The 21,024-nt window shown below is 36.1% G+C and overlaps 1 protein-coding gene across 1 annotated transcript in view; it reads left to right on the forward strand.

Annotated features, from left to right (window-relative positions):
- The window catches only part of Il1rapl2 (interleukin 1 receptor accessory protein like 2), a 1,202,523-nt gene that overhangs the window by 161,852 nt on the left and 1,019,647 nt on the right, over positions 1 to 21,024 (forward strand). The gene's annotated exons all lie outside the window — the stretch shown is intronic.

The raw sequence follows: 21,024 nt of genomic DNA on the forward strand, positions 1-21,024 counted from the left end.
GCTCTTGCCTCACTAGCAAATCCATTCCTTCACTGGCAATAAAGTCTACTTCTTCAGGACTCCAGCATATACTGAAAAACAGCTGAGAAATCCAGCCCTGTGGATTGAACAACTACTGGATTCTTGGACCTTCTGTTGGTAGACCACAATTGTTGGAATAGTTGGCTAACAGCCTGTAATTCATTCTAATAACCCATATATATATGTGTGTGTGTGTGTGTGTGTGTGTGTGTGTGTGTGTGAGAGAGAGAGAGAGAGAGAGAGAGAGAGAGAGAGAGAGAGAGAGAGAGAGAGAGAGAGATTTATTATTTAAGTTCTGTTACTCTGGAGGATCCTAACTAGTATGTTATGCTAGAACTACAGAAAGGATTTCTCCAAGATTAGGAGTAGATGCAAAATATGACTGTGAAGGGACAGCATGAGGTACTCTTTAAGTGTGATAGAATTGTTCTGTATACTGATTGTGGACTTTTTATTTTAACCTGTACATATATTCAAATTCATAAAACTATATAGCAAAAAGTCAGTTTTACTATTAATTTAGAAACTATATGCACACTGTCCATGAGAATGAACAAAACCCAGGTTGTTTATTTCTTTGACCTAATATAATTATTAATATGGTCACCCTTGAAATGTTCAGCTGGTGAACTAAATTATTTTATTTTCACTTTAAGATGTAAAAAGAAAAAGCAAAGAAGATGCTGCTTTTGTTTGTAAATCATGAACCATCCATGAATAGTAGGATTTAAACTAAGGGAGTTTCTCTGAGAGGAAAGGGATGATGGCTTTAGCTGAAGTAGATGTGAAAATTACAATAAGATTAAAAAAATCAAGGTCAGGAGAGAAATATCAGTGGTTAAGAGTACTTGCTACTCTTTCAGAAGACTGAAGTTTGTTCCTAGTACCCACTTCTACTGACTCACAACTATCAGTAACTCTAATCTCAGGGGATCCAACACCTTCTTCTGGTTTCTGTGGGTACCTGTATACATGTAGAATATATGTTGGGGAATATTATTTTTTTTTATTTTATTTTACAATGCTATTCAGTTCTACATAACAGCCACAGATTCCCTTGTTCTCTCCCTTCCCGCCCCCCTCCCCTTCCCCCCAGCCCACCCCCCATTCCCACCGCCTCCAGATCAAGGTCTCCCCGAGGACTGAGATCGACCTGATAGACTCGGTCCAGGCAGGTCCAGTCCCCTCCTCCCAGATTGAGCCAAGCGTCCCTGCATAGGTCCCAGGTTTCAAACAGCTAACTCATGCAATGAGCCCAGGACCTGGTACCACTGCCTAGATGCCTCCCAAACAGATCAAGCCAATCAACTGTCTCACCTATCCAGAGGGCCTGATCCAGTTGAGGGCCCCTCAGCCTTTGGTTCATAGTTCATGCGTTTCCATTCCTTTCGTTATTTGTCCCTGTGCTTTATCCAACCTTGGTTTCAACAATTCTCGCTCATATAAACCCTCCTCTTTCTCACTAATTAGACTCCCAGCTCTCCACCCGGGGCCTAACATCCAGATTCCTCAGTCCTTGTATGGGGTTTCTGGCACAACTATTAGGGTCCAGTCATCCTTGTTCCACATCTAGCATCCTCCTATGAGTGAGTACATACCATATTTGTCTTTCTGAGTCTGGGTTACCTCACTCAGGATGATTTTTTCTAGATCCATCCATTTGCCTGCAAACCTCATGATGTCATTGTTTTTCTCTGCTGAGTAGTATTCCGTGCACAAAACTTAAGTCCAAGTGGATTAAGGACCTCAACATAAATCCAGCTACTCTGAACCTGCTAGAAGAGAAAGTAGGAAGTAGTCTTGAACGCATTGGCATAGGAGATCACTTCCTAAATATAACACCAGTAGCACAGACACTGAGAGAAACAATCAGTCAATGGGACCTCTTGAAACTGAGAAGCTTTTGTAGAGCAAAGGATATGGTCAACAAGGCAAAGCAACAGCCTACAGAATGGGAAAAGATCTTCACCAACCCCACATGTGACAGAGGACTGACATCCAGAATATATAAGGAACTCAAGAAATTAGACATCAAAATGACCAACAGTCCAATTGAGAAATGGGCTTTAGAACTAAACAGAGAATTCTCAACAGAGGAAACTCAAATGGCTGAAAGACATTTAAGGAATTGCTCAACATCCCTAATCATCAGGGAAATGCAAATCAAAACAACTCTGAGATACCACCTTACGCCTGTCAGAATGGCTAAGATCAAAAACACTGAAGACACTTTATGCTGGAGAGGATGTGGAATTAGAGGAACTCTCCTCCACTGCTGGTGGGAATGCAAGCTTGTACAACCACTTTGGAAATCAATATGGCGCTTTCTTAGAAAATTGGAAATCAATCTTCCCCCAGATCCAGCTATACCACTCTTGGGCATATACCCAAGAAATGCTCAATCATACCACAAGAGCGCTTGCTCAGCTATGTTCATATCAGCATTGTTTGTAATAGCCAAAACCTGGAAACAACCTAGATGCCCTTCAACTGAAGAATGGATAAATAAATTGTGGCACATATACACAATGGGGAATATTATTTTAAAGTGTATTGCTTTTGTTTATGTTGCATTTGTTTAACTACATGAAGCTCTGTTACTGTGTCTGTCTAAAACACCTGATTATCTAATAAACAGCTGAATGTCCAATAGCAAGGCAGGAGAAAGGATAGGTGGGACTGGCAGGCAAAGAGAATATATAGAAGGAAAAATCTAAGAAGAAAAGAAGAAAGAGCAGGAAAAGAAGAGCTAGAAAAGAAGGGTATAGCCACTCAACTACAAAGCAAGCCACAGAGTAAGAAACAAAGAAAGGTATACAGAAAGAGAGGAAGATAAAAGCCCAGAGGCAAAGATAGATGGGATAAGTTAAGAAAAGCTGATTAGAAAAAACTCAAACTAAGTTCAGGCATTTATAATTAAGTATAAGCCTCCATGTGTGATTTATTTGGGAGCTGGGTATTGAACCCCCCAAAAGAATATAGAAAACAACCAACAACATGCATATACATACATAAAATGTTTTTTCTCATACATACATACACATACATAAAATAAATTATTTTTAGATTCAAAGAGTAAATACAAGAAATAAAATGAAGTCATTTTTATAAGCAATATATGTTTGTGTTAGAATTTGTTCAGTCCTTGAGGCAAACAGGTGATAGGATATGATCATAGTGCTATTGGATTGTTGAAAAAATAGAACAAACGAGAAAGATCATACACCATGATCAAGTAGACTTCATCCCAGATATGCAAGGATAGTTCAACATCCACAAATTGATAGTTAATCCATCCCTAGTCCAGAAGCTATCTTCAATTGATAACCACTTGTAAATAAAAACTCAGTTTTCTCTAAGAGAGTCCTACTGGGAAATCAAACTACTCTTAGGGTTAGGCTGAATGCCTAGCACTGGAGGGCCAACAGAAAATCAACTCATAGGAATCACGGAAGGTTCCTTGTCTCATAATGTTATATCAGGGCTTTTATTTTTTAATTTTATACACACACACACACACACACACACACACACACATATATATATGTATATATGTATATGTATATATATGTATATGTATATATATATACATATATATATATATATATATTCCCTTTCAGGTCTTTTGCATATATATTGTGGCTTCCAGTTTAGTGTTTTTATGGGATTCCTGAGCATGCAAATGAGTGGATCTTTGTGTCTATGTCTGTTTCACATGTCTTTTTTGTGCTCTTTTCCTTTTGTTTATTTTGTCCTATTCCCATGTATTAGTTTTTGGTTTTCTTTTATTTATTTTATTATTATCCCTTAGAAGCCTGTTTTTTTTTCTTAATGAGAGACATAAAGGGAGTGGAACCAGACTGGGGGGAGGTGGGTAGAAACTGGGAGGAGTAGAGGGAGAGGAAACCATAATCAGCATATATTATATGAGAGACAAAGAGCTACTTTCAGTAAAATGGGAAAAGTCAAGAAAAACAAAACAGTATGCACTGAGACCCCTAGGCTCTGACCGAACCAGCCTATTCTCTAGTACTTATATGAATGACTTTAGCTAAGGAAGTCTCTGCTTGCCAATTATATGAATAATAGCCCTTCTTAGGAAGGGAACCACTATTACCCTAATGCAGAGAAAGAAATTACAGACACAGTAGCCGCACACAGACTAGAATATATTATTGTCGCCCACTTCTTTAATGGGAAAAAAAGAGCATGTCATTAGTGTCAAGTACATCCTAGGGTAAGTTCTCTTTAGAAAAATGACTCAGTACAATAATGTGATATCGTGGTTATCTTTGCAAGAAGACAGAGTTTAACTAAATATGATCCCTATGTGAAAACTTCAGAGACATAGTTTATTCCACAACCCATATGCAGAACTCTCTGAAGACACCCCTCTCCCAACATGCACACACACTAAGATTTGATTTGAAAAATCACACTGTACTATAAATATTAGAAAGAATCCAGCATTGTTCCTTAGTATACCACCTCTGAAAAACAGAGACTTCATTCTTATTTTGACTATTACAATGTTCTCTCATTTTTGATTTCTTTTATTTGGTCTTTTTGTCAAAGTATCTTTATTAAGATATAATTCACACATCATAGAATTCACCCACATAAAGTATGTAGTTCAGTGGTTTCTGGTTTATTCACAAATATGTACAACCATCATTATAGATAATTAAAAATTTTAGAAAATTTTAAATTCCCCACAAAGAGGCTATATACCCTACTTCTATTGCTCCCTATCATTTCATCCTTTATACTCAAATCCAAGCAACCATAAATCTACTCTCAATCTCGATAATTGCCCATTGTATTTTCATATGAGTGAGTTCATATAATATGGGATTCTTTGTGAATGGCTTCTTTCATTTAGCAAATTTTAAAAATTTTATCTGCATTGTAATACACATTCTTTCCCTGACTGAAGAATATTTCATTATATGGATATATTAAATGTTGTTTATCCAGTCATTTCCTGTTGGACATATGGGAATTGTGAAAAAAGTTATTATAAACTTTCATATACAAAAAGCTCTATGAGTCTATTTTATTTTGTGTTTATAACTTGGAATGGAATTGCTGGGTCATATGGTTCTGTTTTCTAAAGCATCTTCATTGTTTATATTTCTATCAGCAATCATTCCCATTCTCTGCATCTGCCCGAACACTTGTTATCTAGTCATCCTATTAGCACTTTTGCTTGTTTTCATCCTATTAGGCACACAGTGGTATTTCCACTGTATTTATATTTTCCTGATGATTAAGGATGTTGGACATCTTTCTTTTCATGCTTCTTAGACATGTGTATATAGGTTTTGGACATACATTTCTTCAGAGTCTTTGCCTACTTTTAACTAAAATTTTGTCTTTTTATATATTTTTTAATGACAGCCTTTTATCACACATGATTTATAATTCGTATTCTTTGGGATGTCTTCTTACTGAATTGATGATTATCTTTTAAGCACATTTAAATTTTTCAAATGGATACATTTTTTCCCTGATTTTGGACAAGCTTTGGTACTATATCTAGGAACTTGCTAAATATGAGGCCAAGAAGATTTTTTTCATTGTATAATCTTCTAAACATTGTATAAACATCTCATGCTTACTTTAAAGATGTTGACCAACTTGACTTACATTTTTTTTTCTCTGCAGCATGATACAAGCATACAGACTCATGGCTTTCAAAATTACATTTGTGTGTGTGTGTGTGTGTGTGTGTGTGTGTGTGTGTGTGTGTGCGCGCGCGCATGTGTATGTTGGGCATGTATATGTAGTTCAGAGAACAACCTGTGGGAGTCAATTCTATGGGTTCTGTGGGTGAAACATAGATTGTCAGGCTTGGTGGCATGTACCTTTACCTGTTGAACTATGTCTCTGGCTCCCAAGTCATATTTTTGCATGTTTACCTATAGTCCCAATGTTATTTATTTTAAAGGCTACTTTTCACCTGGTGAATGCCCTTGGCACCCCTTTTCAAAATTTAGCTGGCTATACGTAAAGTCCTTGATTTACAATCATTTGAATTATATATTTCCTGTTTTATGAGGGATAGATTATCATTTAGCTCCATCATAAGTTGAGAAACATCAGGGTCAACTTAAGATTTTAAATTTTACCGAAGTTTCTCATTATATAACTCCATAGTAAGTCATACAGCATTTGTGTGTGTGTGTGTGTGTGTGTGTGTGTGTGTGTGTGTGTGTATTAATTTCTGGATTCTAGAATCATACAGATTCTTGTTGCGAGCATTCATGGATATATGCATTTATGTATACATGTTTGCATTTGTGTTGGTACAGGTTTATTGGCAATTTCATATTTTTGTGTGTGTGTAGGCCCAAGGTTGATGTTGGATGCTTTCTTTGATTATTCTCTATTATATATAATTGAGACAAGGTCTCTCAAATGAAATAAGAGTTTTCCTTTTTGAAAATAGGTTCTTCTCTGATACAATACATTCTGACCACAGTTTTCCCTCCCTCTACTTCTCCCAGTTCCACCCCAGATCCACTTTCCCTCTGTTTCCCATCAGAAAACAGCCGGCTTCCACATCACAACAACTAAACATGACAAAATAAAATACAGTAAGACAAGGCGAAAGTCCTCAGACTGACGCTGGACAATTTTCTTTGGTTGCTTTTGTCTTTAGATTTTAGTTTTAATTATGGGGGAGGGCTGTGTATGTGAATGTCAGTGCCCAGAGGTGTTGGATCCCCCAAAACTGGTACTTATTGTAGGCAAAAGGGTCAGAAACACACCTGTTCCCACACTTAGGTGTCCTCAAAACACCAAGCTAACAACCACAACATATACACATAGGACCTGCTCCAGACCCCCGAGCCCCACACTGCTTGTCTCTCTGAGTCCATATGCACCCTGCTTAGTTGATTCAATGGGCTCTGTTCTCCTCGTGTCTTTCACCCCTCTGACTCCTACAATCTTTTCTTGCCATCTTCTGTGGGATTCCCTGAGCTCCCAGGAGAAAGACCTGGTTGAGACCTCCAGTTTAGATTCTCTGTCTGTGTAATGTCTGGCTGTAGGTCTTTTCATCTGCTCCCATGTGCTGCCAGAGGAAGCTTCTCTGATGATGACTGGATAAGGCACAGATCTGAGTATAGCAGATTATCCTTAGAAATCATTTCATTGATTTTATTTCATTAGACCATTGTGTTTGGTTCATTGTGTTTGGTTCTACCCTAACTCTCTAGTTCATGGCCATCCAAGCAGTGTCAGGCATGGGCTTCTTCTCCTGGAATGGGTCTCTGTAGCTTGAGTTTTTCTGCCTTGCCCACAGTCAGGACAAATCTCTGTCACCCGCCAGTCCCACAGCCGCTCAGACCCAACCAAGTAAACACAGAGACTTATATTGCTTACAAACTGTATGGCCGTGGCAGGCTTCTTGTTAACTATTCTTATATCTTAAAGTAACACATTTCTACAAATCTATACCTCACCACGTGGCTGGTGGCTTATCGGCGTCTTCACATGCTGCTGGTCATGGCGGCGGCTGCAGCCAGTCCTTCTGCCTTCCTGTCCTTTTATTTCTCCTCTCTGTTAGTCCCGCCTATCCTTCCTGTCTAGCCACAGCCGATCAGGTTTTATTTATTGATCAATCAGAACAACTTGACATACAGACCATCCCCCAGCACAGCCAAGTGCAGACCATCTCAAACACCTGCACTCAGGCCCATGGTCCTAATCATCCTCTATACGGACCTGCTGGGTAACGCCACAAAGAACCCAAGAAGGGCTCCCACAGGACATACATTAACATCCCACAGCAGGTCTCAAGTTAAATCAGACATTGATTGGTCATTCTGAGAATTTCTGCACTACAACTGTCCCAACACATTTTGCAGGCAGGACAGATTATTTGTCAAAGTTTTTGCAGCTGGTTTGGTGTCCATATTTCTCATTTGGTAGCCTGCAGACTATATTCTTGCACCAAAGACACTAGAACATAGGGGTGCAGACTGCATACAGGTACCAGCTCTACCACTCCACGTTTAGTGAGGTGTGTGAATGTAGTCCTTAGCAGTGAGATCCTATTGTCTATTTGCAGAGATAAGCCCTCCATTCTAGCATCAACCTGGGTTGTTTGTGGTTCTTCACAGGATTCATTTGGCCAACAACTTGACCAAATGCAACACATTCCCTCCACTAGAAACCTTGCCTGGCTACAAGATATGGTCAATTGAGACTCCATATTCCCCATTACTAGGAGTCCTCACTAGGATCATACCCACAGATTCCAAAAAGCTTCCACTGCACTAGGTTTCCACATTTCCTTGCTCTGCTATCATACTGTTCTTGAATATCATCTTTGCAGTAAGTTTTGAAATTAAGAACTATGGATCCTCCTACACTATTCATTTTTCAGGAGTTATTAGCTGCCCTCATAATTCCACAAGAATGTCAGGAAAAAAATTTTACAGGGAAGCCAACACAGATTCTGATGCAGATTTACTTTAGAAATAAGTTTGAATAGTGTTGTCACCTTGATTTTAAGTCTTATAAATCCAGGAACATGGGATGTTTTTCCATTTATTTTGATCTTTTATTTTTATATTATTTTAAAAGTGTTTGATAGCTTTGTGTGTAAATTTTTCATTAAATTTGTTCTTGTTTTATTTTGATGTTATTGTAAATGTAATTGCTTACTTAATTGAATTGTAGGTACTTCATTGATAATATATAGAACTATAATTAATTTTATATATTGATTCTATATATTGTACTCTTGATGAACCCATTCATTAGTTAAATAGATTCTTCAATATTTAATATTTAATGTAAACTGTCATATTTGTAAATAGAAATATGACAAGAGTTTTACTTTTTTCCTTTCTAATATCATTTTGTGGTTCTTTTTTTCAACTAAGTTCTGTAACTAGACCCTTCAACACATAATTGAATACTAGTAGTAAAAGCTGAAATGTTTTCTCTGTTCTCAACTGTGGGGAAAAAAGAATCTATTCTTTCACAATTGAATAGTATGTTAATTGTGGGGGTTTTGAAAATAACCTTTTTCCAACTGAGGGACTTCTGTGTTCCTAGTTTATGAATTATTTTTGTAATCATGAAATATATTGAAATTTTTATAATGATTTTTTAAAGACCATTCAGACTATCATGTAGCTTTCATTTTTTATTATACTTACATGATACACTGGAATGATTGTTTTCATATATTAAATAGCCTTTTATTTTATTCCTGGGATAAATTCCACTGTATCATGGTATATAAGTTGCTAAATTTAGCATGCTCATATTTTGTAGACATAAATTTGGTGCACACTTTTATTCTTTAATGCTTTGGGGAAACATTATTGCAGCAAAGCATTTAAGCTTTTTTTTAAATAATTTTGGTTTCATAGAGTAGAATACTCAGTTATGAGCCAAGAAGATAAATAAAATAATACATGATTGATTGCCTCTGTTTCACCGAGATATTCCATTTATTATCAAAATTCAAAGCTGTTTTAATATGTTTAGTAAGTTGGGGAATAAAATCTTTTTTTTATCTTTTTTTCTTTCTTTTTTTGTGACAGGATTTCTCTGTAGTTTTGGGTATTTCCTGGAACTTATTCTGTAGCCCAAGCTGGCCTCGAACACACAGAGATCTGCCTGCCTCTGCCTCCCAAGTGCTGGGACTAAAGCAAAATCATTTAAGTTTTACAGTTTCTCCAAAGTTCATTATGCAGTGGTTATATTTATTTACAATGTATTAAACATCTTTTTTCATCTTCAATGCAGAGATAAGCTAGACAGTTATCTTTTCTTGGCTAATTTGTCATAACAGTTGGAAATAATGGAATAATTTAGTAACAATTGAGTGATATAAAATGTGTTGAGGTGAAAATCTGGTCCATAGATTTTCTCTATGGTCCTTTGGATTTAAATAGTTTACTCTCTGTCTCCAAACACTGCTCCCTCTTTTCCATTTATTATAAAACATATTGTATGGTATTACCTTTGGCTGATTCATTTTTTCCCTTCTGTCTTCTAGGCAAATATGTATGGCCATGTCCTGCAACTAGCATGGTCCTTGGTCACTTTTTTTTTGGCATCTTCTGATTTGTGATGCATGAAGTTATGCCTGCCAAAAGAATAGAATTGGCAGTCAGTAGGTGACAGTTTGTTGTTCAGAACAAAATTTTGCATAACCAGTAATAATGCCAACTTCCTCAGACAGAGCTACCATTGTGCCAAGCTCTTATACTCAACATCTTCAGTGATATTTTGTTCCCTACAATAAGTAAAACCTTCTTACTGACATTTAGGACCCTCCACACAATGATCTACCTAAATTGTCCATGCACACTTACCACTGTTTTATAATATTTACTATGTACTCTATTTAGGCTTGCTTCCTCATTTCCCTAGAAGAACACTGAATTTTTTTTATTCCCTTTATTATACTGGCTGTTTTCTGGAGGTGAAATTCTCTAACCTTTCTTCTATACTAAAGGAAACCCTTCAAAGTCCAATTCATATATCTGTTGACCATGAATCTATACCTGCCTATGTCAGTTCAGCCTAATCACCTTGGAACTACAGTTCAACAAGAGTGGCTCTAGATTTACTGTAATGATAGTTTTCCATTTTTATTTATTGCTTTCTTTCATTTTCCACTCCTCTCCTACTTACGTACAAGACTATTAGCAAAGTAGTTCTTGTATGTTATGACTCTTCATACTCATTATAACACACGGTAGGTTCTATAAACATTTATTATTAGTTTATGATTAAATGTCTACTCGAAGCTCCATTTCACTGCTTTAAATGATTGGAAGCAAAGGAAAGCAACAGAATCCCTCTACTCTCCTGAAGTTCTCATCCTAAGTTAATAGTCAAGTGTTACTTGAGATAAGAAACCGCAGGGTGTTATACATCCCATTTCCCCTATCTGAATTTTCTGGTGTTGCTGCCATTCTTATGAGAATTTCATGGTGTTAAAAGCAAATGTGACTTCTTAGGGCATTAAAATGTTAGCTTTGCTAAATAATTTAACCTCTACTTAAATAAGCAACTTCAAAATTAGATCAAATTTTTGCCAAGAGCCTCAAACTCCCTGAGGAATGGCATAATAACCATGCTGGTCATTATGGTTGTCGTGCAAAATTGGCCTTACATACAGAATTAAAACATGATTTTGAAAGTGTACCAAGTCAGTAGATGGTTATCATCAGTGATGGGGGAAGATGGAGAAGAAGCAGAAGTATGATCTTTGCCAATGCCACAGATCTTATAAAGGTTTGAATAAATATAAGACAGCCAAGATCTAAGTAGTAGTTGAAGTGCAGTAGAAAGCTGCACTTGATTACAAGCAAATGTCATTTTCCAACCAGCTCAAGTCCATGGCAAGTTTTTTTAGTCTTCTTTCAGCAGGAGGATGAAACCACAGAGAAAGAAGATCCTTGCATACTAACAACAGAATAAGAAGAGATTTGTGCAAGTAATATGTCTATGCAGGTACAATATATTATAAATGAGAATGTACAGCTTTTGCTTTGTAGTAGACCCAATGACTATTGATTTTGATATTGCTGAAATAAGAAGCTATCCATGCACAGGGGTTTTGTCTGGCGCAATTCACAACTTAATTGATTTGCTTTTAATAAATCAGGAAAAAATAGAGGAAGGCAAACTCTATTTTAAATAACTAAGAATCATTACAGCTTATTACGATATTATTCTAGCATGAAGACTGAATATATCTTAGCACTCCTTTCAGCATATAAAATTGAGCCATCTGAGGACAAAAATCATGTTAGAAGGAGTGAGTAGATGACAGTTAAAGTACATATTTCTATACAGGTAATATCTGGTAGGGCACACATTGAAGAGATGTTAGTGATTTTGACTTCCATCAGTGTGATGCCTATCAACTCTCATAAGTAAGGGTGAGAAGTGTTTTATTATTCTTAGGCACCAAGTGGAATCTGCATGTTCTTGGATATTTGGCCTTTTCCTCTTGTTCTTGCTTTTCTAACGCTATCATTGTTCATCTTGCTCTCCCTTCCATTCCAAATACTTTCCCATTTTTTTTGTCTACCAGTTAAAGTGTTTCTCATCCTTTAAGTCTTGACACAAATCCAACTTTCCTGTAAAGTGTTGGTTAGTTCTGCACACTGATTTCAGCTTCTGATTTCTGTTCCTCTAACTTCCTTTGTTAGTAAAAGAATAGAGTTCAGTTTGTATTTATTTCATTACTTATCTCAGTTACATTCCAAGTTGACTGTTGAAACTCATTCATATTTTTATCTGATGTTTCTATAGTCCCTGGAACCGGCATAACTACACTGAAACTCCATGTACACTGACCAGATTTACTTCAGTATTTGGTTACTGTATAATTAAAAGAAGATGTCATAAGTAATCATTTGGTTTTCCTTTAAAATGCTTCCAAAGAAAGGATTCACAGATACAGGTTTTGAAGGCGTTTTGGTGAATAGCTGTTTGATTAGTAACACACTAAGGGTGCATTTTAGATGATGTCATTTTATAGTCATTTCAACTTTTCTGAGATCTCATGGGAAATGATTTTTAAATTTTAATCTTGCTGGAAAAATATAGATAAACTTAGAAGTGTAGTTACCTACAGGTCTATAGCTGCTGCAGAACTGATCTAACAAGAAAATATGTGTAGGTAGATTTGGAAATGGAGCAATACAGCAAAGTAGGTGGACATAATATAAAGCAGTGGAATTAGGACTTGGGATCAGAAGTCTGGCTTTAACATTAAGAGTGACATTCCATCCTCAAACTGACATAAAGCTAACTTGAAACCCTTTAGTCATCACACTTAAGATTAACTATAACATGGTACAGTGGCATAACCAGGGAAAGAGAACTGGCAAGGAGCAGTCCATTCAATTTTTTTGAGAATTTCATATAAAATATTTTGATTTTTATCCGTCCTCTTCCAACTCTTCCCAGATCTACCCCTACCTCCCTGATCACCTAATTTTGTTCTCTCTCTCTCTCTCTCTCTCTCTCTCTCTCTCTCTCTCTCTCTCTCTCTCTCTCCTCTCTCTCTCTCCCTCCCTCCCTCCCTCCCTCTCCCTCCCTCCCTCCCCCCTCTCTCTCCCTCCCTCCCTCCCCCCCTCTCTCTCTACCAAAATTCCTCTGTGGTGTGAACTCTACTACCCTGGAGTATGGTGGACCTACCAGGAAATCACAAATTTAAAGAAAACTGACTCTCCTTTTCCTACAAATTATTAATTGTCAGTAGCTTCTCAGCTAGAAGCGGGGCTTCATGTCTACCTCCCTGCATCCACCCTGAGATTTTTCTTGGCTTGAGCTTGTGTAGGTCTTCTGCATGCTGTCACAATTTCTACAAGTTCATACATGGAAACACCTTGTTTTGTCTGGAAAACAATTACCTTGTAGTCATCCACCATTTCTGGCTTAGACTCTTCTGCACCCTCTCCTTCCAAAATGATCCTCAATTCTTGGGAAGAGGGGTTATAATATTGACGTCCCATTTAAGGCTGAGCATCAAAGTCTTATTCTCTGCGTTGTGGCCAGCTGTGGTTATTCACCTCTACTACAAATAGGAGCTTATATGATTAGGGTTGAGAGATGCATTAATCTGTGATAAAGATAAATAATTAGGACTTGGATTAACATTATGTCCACTGAGCAAAAATAATAATAGTAGGCTCTCTCCTAGGGCCTATAACTTGCCTAGCTACAGGGTCTTGACCTCAAAAAGTGTGGAGATACTTCAAAAAGCCTGAAATAGATCTACCACATGATCTATGTATACTAACTACTCTTGGGCATATACTGAATGGACTCTTTTTCTTACTATAGAGATACTTGCTCATTCATATTCATTGCTGCTCTATTCACAGTAGCCAGTATTTGGAAATAGCCTAGATTTCCATCAACTGATGAATGGATAATGAAAATGTGATACAAATTATGCAGCTGTTAAGAAAAATGAGATTATGAAATTCACATATAAATGAATGGAGTTAGAAAATATCATTGTGATTTGTGGTGATATTGTGTCCCCCAATATATTGTGCACCCTAATAAACTTATCTGGGGTCAGAGAACAGAACAGCCACTAGATAGACATACAGGCCAGAAAATAGTGGCACACACAACTTTAATCCTAGCTTTCTGGAGGCAGAGATCCATCCGAATCTCTGTGAGTTCAAAGCCACACTGGAAACTGCCAGGCATAGTGACATACACCTTTAATCTCAGGAAGTGATGGTAGGAAGCAGAAAGGTATATAAGGTGTGAGGACCAGGAACTAGGACCTTTTTAAGCTTTTAGTTTTTAGCAGTAGTTCAGCTGACATCCATTCGGAGGAGAACTCAGAGGCTTTCAGCTTGAGGAAACAGGATCAGCTGAGAAGTTGGTGAGGTGAGGTTAGCTGTGGCTTGTTCTGTTTCTCTGAAAGCAGTGTTCACCCCAATACCTGGCTCCGGGTTTGTTTTTATTAAGACTTTCTAACAATTCATGCTACAGTGAGTGATGTAACCAAGTCCCAGAAATATAAATATTGTCTTCTCTCATATGTGAATATTACTTTTGAATCTTTATACATATGTAGGTTTCATTGAGGAGTCATTATTAAATTAGCTCCTAACCTTGAATTATTTATGTAGCACCAGACCTCTGTGAAGCACATGTCCTTTTAGTTTGTTGTCTTGAGAACTATCAGTTGGCTTATCTGTTGGTAAGTGTAGAAGTAATAATTCATTGAAAATCCCTGGGAAGTCCTGGCTTTCCTGTTTATTACAATGCTTTTGTTGTCACATGTATTTCTTGGAGGAAAAGATGTTGTTAGTTGTTTTTAAAAGCCAACCTAGGTTTTCCTAATTTTTAACCCAGTGATTCTTTACATTGTAAATTTTTCAGTAGTTTCATAAACTATTATTACCTAGAACCCACTAGCTTAATTCAGTGTATGTTGTGTCTCATGTATCATGGTAGTTTTTTTCTCACTAGGAACTTTATATTTTGAAAATTGCTCATCTTATTCAGAAATGCTGACAAATTGTTATGTGTTGAGAGCTCTCCAATGAATTGGAATTTTATGTGGAATAAAGTATTGGGTCCTATTTCTGGAAAAAGCTAGGAAGAAATATAATTGTGTGGATTTCTGGTCCATGGACCAATGTGTAGGCTACAGACCTACTTCTAACAATTTACATGTTTTTTGTAATGTCTGTAATATGTGATCAGTAATAATTAAATTTAATAATCATTGTATTATAATATATCCCTAATTTTTCCATCTTGTATCATTTTTGCACTTAAAAATTTTAAATGTATTTTAAGTAAAAGATAACTGTATCACTTCTCCCCTTTCCTCCCTCCAGCTTCTCCCATATTACCTCCCTCTAACCCCTCCCAGGTTCCCACCAACACTCTCATATTGACACTTTTTATTTGATTGTTATTGCTATGTGTGTGTACACAAATATAGAAATATAACCTGCTGCGTCCATTTTTATTGTTTTTGTATATATGGTTTTAGGACTGACCATTTTGTGTTAGATAACAATCGGGGCTCATCCTCCGAGAGAGAGACTAATTCTTCCTCCTTCAGCAGTCATACATTGCCTGTGATTCTTTTGTCCCCATGAGATATTTCTCCCTTCTGCATTTGAATGTCTATTGATATTGTCTTTCTTCAGGTCTTATTTAGGCAGTCATTTCAAAAAAAAAAAAAAAGGCAGTCTCAGAGCAAACTTCTTGATATTGTGGCTTTTGTAATCTTACTGCCCTCTATTCTGGCATGTTCTCTGAACCAAAGATGTAAGAGCTGTGGTGCAGAAGTACTCACTGGGGCTGGCCTCTTTACAGTCCATTGATTTCTGAACTGTATCCAGTTGAGGTTTTCTGTGATGGTCTCCACTTGCTTCAGAAAGAGGCTTCTTTGATTGGGGGTGACAGCTATAATTTTCTGTGGATATAAAGATAAAATTTCAAATATAGTTAAGAAATTATGCTGCTCTAGCAAAGTAGTGGTAATAGATTCTCTTCTAAGATCTCTGACCTCTCTAGCTCTGAGTAGTTGGTTAGGTTTCTAGCTCTAGGCATGATTTCACTCCAGTTCAATCAACCTTAGGTTCTTTTAGACAGCTGTTGTTTATTACCAGTATGTGAGTGCCACTCTATAGGACTTTTGTGGACATCTTGCCATACTAGTTATTGTTTTGTTCATAGGTGCCTAAGCTCGATGGGACTAGTAATTGCTTTCCTCCCTTGGCAACTTGTATAATAATTTCTGGTACCTCAGAAGCTATACTTCAGGAAGGAGGCTTTCAGGTTAGATGCAGTTCAAATCATCGGAGTCCTGTGTCCTAAATGTGTGGTATCTTCAGTAATAGGGTCTTATAAGCCTTCAACCTCTGAGATTCAACAAAGACCTATCTCAAAAGTCTGTATTGTTTAAACAGTCATTTGAACTAACTGACTAACCTGACCCTATTCCCTCCTCCTTCTGTATTAACCTCTCTTCCTTCTCCCCAGTTGGAGCTCCCTCAATGATTTCAGTTTCTTCCTTTATATTGTCTGCATCCTGCTATTCCCATCACACAACCTGCCCCTCATGGTTACTTTGTACTTTCCTGGTTTCTGCATTTACTCTGTGCATTACTCTGAATTACTGTGCAATTACTTTGAAGATTTGTAGCTAGTAACCACAGATTAGAGAGAACATGTGACATTTGTCTTTCTGGGTCTGGGCTACATCAGTAAATATAAAGTTTTCTCTCACTGACCTACAAAATTTCATCATTTCATTCTTCTTTACAGCTGAATACTATTTCATAGTGTGTATGATTCACATTTTCATTATCCATTCATGTGTTGAATGACATTTTAGTTGTTTCCATGTCCTAACTATTGTGAATAAGGCAGCAATGAACATTGCTGAACAAGTATCTGTGGAATGGGATGCTGAGAGTTTTAGGCATATGCTAAGGATATGTTTTTTCCCTTTCCTATGAAGAATGTTGTGAGTATTTTAATTGAGATTGCATTGAATGTCTAAATTGCTTTTGATAGGATGGTCATTACAATATTAATTCTATTGTTCCATGAACATAGGATGATGTCTTTTTATTTCCTAGTGTCCTTCTCATTCTCTTTCTTGAGAGATTTGAAGTTTTCATTGCAGAGGTCTTTCACTACTTGTTTATTTTTTTCAAGATATTTTATTGTCTTTGATGCTGTTGTGAATGGGAGTTTGTTCACGATCTATTTTGCAATGTATTTGTTGTTGGTGTATCAAAAAGTTACTAATTTTTTAAAGTTCATTTTATACCCTGCCACTTTGCTGAAGTTGTTGGTTGTTTCTAGAAGGCTCCTGGTAGACAATTTCAGATCTCTTATAGGTAATATAATATAATATAACTTGCAAATAGGGACAATTGTATTTCCTCTTTTCCTGTCTGTATCACTTTCCTTGCCATTTCTTGCCTTATTGTCCCACATAGTGCTTTCAGCATTAGATTGAAAACAAGTTTGAGTAGAAAGAGCAACCTTATCTCATTCCTAATATCAATGGGATTGCTTCTCCATTTAGGATCATGTCAACAGTGTGTTTGTCTTATCTAGCCTTTATTATGTTGAGATACATTCCTTCCAGTCCTAGGATTATTATTATTATATTTTATCATTTGTTATTTAATTTATTTTATTATTTATTAATTATTTTATTATTTCAGTCTTAGGATTCTTATTATGAAAGTATGTTGAATTTTGGCAAAGGACTTTCCTATATCTATTGAGATTGTTGTGTGATTTTGTCTAAAGTTCGTTTATATGGTTTATTTATTTACTTTTATATGTTGAATCATCCCAACATTTCTGGGATAAAGCCAAATAGATCATGTTAGATGATCTTCTTGATATGTACCTGTATTCAATTTGCTAATATTTTAGCATTTATGTTTATCAGAGCTGTTGGTACATAGTTTTGTTTTCTTGTATCTTTCCTTGGTTTCATTATAAGATTAATACTGGATTCATAGAAGATATGTGGGACTGATCCTTCTATTTCTATTTTTAAGACAATTTGAGAAGTATCAGTTATAGTTCTTTGAATGTCTGGTAGAACTCTGCTATGAACCCATCTGGGCCTGAAAAGGAGGAGGAGGAGGAGGAGGAGGATGAGGAGGAGGAGGAGGAGGAGGAGGAGGAGGAGGAGGAGGAGGATGATGATTTTGGTCAGAAGGCATTTTATTATGATTTCAATCTCCTCCTTTGTTATGAGTCTGTTTAGGTTATTTATCTTTTCTTGGCTTTACTTTCATATTTTAGGTGAATCAAGAATTTATTCATTTCTTTCAGTTTTTCCAACTTACCGTAGTACAGATTTTTAAAGTATTATCATATAATATTATTCAATTATTTACTCTCTGTTAAAGTATTTCCCTGTTGTTTATTTATGATTCAGATTCTCTGAGTCATCTCTTTCTTTTCTCTGACTAGTTGTGCCAAGGGTATGTCAATCTTATTCATCCTTTCAAAGAACAAGTTCATAGATTCACTGATTCTTTGTATTGTTTTCATTTTTAATTTGTTAATTTTTGCTTTGATTTTTCTGATTTCTTGCCGTCTCTGGTGTTTGGAATTAGCTTGTTTCTAGTTTTCCAAAATTTGGAGTTGCATCATTAAGTTATTTAATTGTAGTCTTTCTGATTTTTAAGGTAGGTACTTTGTGATACAAAAATTCCTCTTAGGACTGCTTTTACTGTGTCCCGGAGATTTTGTTGTGTTGTATTTTCATTTTTATTGTGGTTTCTTCCAAGCATATTTTGGTTTCTTCCTTTATTTCTTCTTTGACGTCTTTCAACAATGAGTTCTTTAATCTCTGTGTATTACATTTTAGTTACAGTTTTGTTTGCTGTTGATTTTAAGTTTTATTATTGATTTTAAGTTTTATTGACAGATAGGATATATGGAATTATTTTGGTTTCTTCTGTAGATGTAAAGGTCAGTTTTGTGAGTCAGAATGTAGCTTATTTTAGAGAAACTTCCATGTGTTGCTAAGTATAATGTATATTTGGGAGTGGGGTTGGTGGGTAGAATATATTCTATAGATATCCTTTAGGTCCATTTGATGTAAAATGTCATTTAATCTTTAGGTTTCTCTGTTTATTTTTTGTTCAGATGACCAATGTGTTGTAGGGAGTGGGGTACCGAAGTCACTTACTGTTATTGGGTTTGTATTAATCTGCATCTTTAATTTTTTAACATGCTTTTAAAGGAATTGGGTGTACCAAGTACATTACATAAATAATTTCTATTGCAATACTTTTTGATTAACTGATCCCTTGTTTAGAATGAGATACCATTTTTTCTCTCTTCTGCTTAGTTTTAATTTGAAGTCTATTTTGACAGATATTAGTATGGTGAAGCCTACTTGTTTCCTGATCCCATTTAGAATTCTGTGTTCCATCCTTTCATTTTAAGATTGTATGTATCTTTAAAACTAAAATGGGTTTGTGAAGACAACATAGCAATAGGTTTTGTTTATTAATTCATTCAGTTTTTCTTTGTCTTGTGATTGGAGAGTTAAGGCCTTCAATATTTACAGTTAGCATCCGAAGGTGTATGCAGATTGCAGTCAGTTTTTTTTTCTGCTGGTCTACTTTCTTAGTTGTGCTTTGTATTTAATCAATTATAGCTTCATTAATTTTTTCTAGAGCCTTTTTGTTTTGTTTATTTCTCTTTTCAGTTTTAAATATTGCTTCCTGTATTTGTTTTAGCATTTTCTTTTGTTGTTCCTGTTGGATATAGATTTTTTTGACTATTTGTATCATGGAAAATTTTTCTTTCTTCTTCAACTATGAAAGATATTTTTGGTTGTGAGCCTAGCCTTTAATGTACCAGGCTCTGCTGACTCCTCATTGTAGGCCTTGCCTTGGAGGAGGTGGGAATGGGGAGTGGGTTGGGGGGAAGGCTAAAGGGCAGGAGGAGGGAGGATAGGGGGATCTGTGGTTGGTATATAAAATGAATAAAAAATTTCTTAATAAAAAAAGGAAAGATGTTTTTTCTGGGTATAGTAGTCTAGTTTGGCAGTTGTGTTCTTTATTACTTGGAGTAATAAGAAATTATTCTGATGTGTTTTCAATTCTATGTGACTTGTGTTTCTTCTTTTGAAACTTTCCACTTTTTTTTGTTATTGTTCTATATCAGTGGTTATCAACTGTGATAAAATATCACCACACTCAATCTATGGATTGTGACCCCTTTGGGGGTTGCATATCAGTTATCCTGCATATCATATACTTACATTATGATTCATAAAAGTAGCAAAATTACAGTTATAAAGTAGCAATGAAATGATTTTATGGCTGTAGGGTTTACCATGACATAAGGAACTGTATTACAGGGTCACAGCATTAGGAAGGTTGAGAATCACTGTTCTGTATACTTAGTTTTTAACTATGATATGCTCTGTAAAGTTTCTTTTTGGGTCTTGTCTGGTTCTGTCCTATGTGCTTTTTGTACCTGTGTGGGTGTATCTTTACTTAGTTTGAGAAATGTTCTTCTATAATCTTTAAAGATCTGGTCTATGCCATTGTCCTGGAATTCTTCTTCCTCATATATTCCTTATAATTCGAAGATTTTTTTCTTTTCATGGTATTCCACATTTCCTTTACATTGATATCTTGTGCTTTTATTTTTTTCATATTATTTATTTGTTTGGTCTACACCACCCCCTTTATTCTCGAGTCCTGATGTTCTGTCTTCTGCTTGACTTCTACCTGTAAGGCTTTTCCCTGAGTTTTCTAATTGTGATATTGAACTTTTCAATTCCATCTTCATTTAGCCTGTGCTCTCTTCAGTGTTTCCATCTCTTTATTTTATTCAGTTTTCAAAACTGTTAAATTATCTTCCTTGTTTTGTCAACATGTGTATTTGTATTTTCTTGGACATCACTCAGACGTTTATTTTTATCTTCTTTAAATTCAATGAAATGTTTGTTTTTCTTTAAAAATTCCT

Source organism: Peromyscus leucopus, chromosome X (assembly GCF_004664715.2).
Source record: "Peromyscus leucopus breed LL Stock chromosome X, UCI_PerLeu_2.1, whole genome shotgun sequence".
In the NCBI taxonomy this organism is placed as follows: Eukaryota; Metazoa; Chordata; class Mammalia; order Rodentia; family Cricetidae; genus Peromyscus; species Peromyscus leucopus.